Raw genomic sequence first — 614 nt, forward strand, 5'->3', positions numbered from 1 at the left:
GAGAAAAATTAAATTTTCCTACTAAGGCATCGCCTAGTAGAGGAGCAGCGTGCAGGAAAAAAATTAAATTTTCCTACTAAGGCATCGCCTAGTAGAGGAGCAGAGTGCAGGAGAAAAATTAAATTTTTCTACTAAGATATCGCCTAGTAGAGGAGCAGAGTGCAGGAGAAAAATTAAATTTTCCTACTAAGGCATCGCCTGGTAGAGGAGCAGAGGGCAGGAGGTTCAAAGTTCGATTAAATGTGTTGTCCTTGGTTTATCGGCGATGAGGACGTACCATGGCAGAAAAATTAATTTCGTGTGTCGTTAACGAACGATGTTACCACTGCGAAAATTACGGGGATCGACCCCAAAAGCTCTGCTCCTCTACTAGGCGATGTCTTAGTAGGAAAATTTAATTTTTCTCCTGCACGCTGCTCCTCTACTAGGCGATATCTTAGTAGGAAAATTTAATTTTTCTCCTGCACGCTGCTCCTCTACTAGGCGATGCCTTAGTAGGAAAATTTAATTTTTCTCATGCCCTCTGCTCCTCTACTAGGCGATGCCTTAGTAGGAAAATATAATTTTTCTCATGCCCTCTGCTCCTCTACTAGGCGATGCCTTAGTAGGAAAAT

The sequence above is a fragment of the Primulina huaijiensis genome, chromosome 9 (assembly GCF_012295235.1).
Source record: "Primulina huaijiensis isolate GDHJ02 chromosome 9, ASM1229523v2, whole genome shotgun sequence".
Taxonomy (NCBI): Eukaryota; Viridiplantae; Streptophyta; class Magnoliopsida; order Lamiales; family Gesneriaceae; genus Primulina; species Primulina huaijiensis.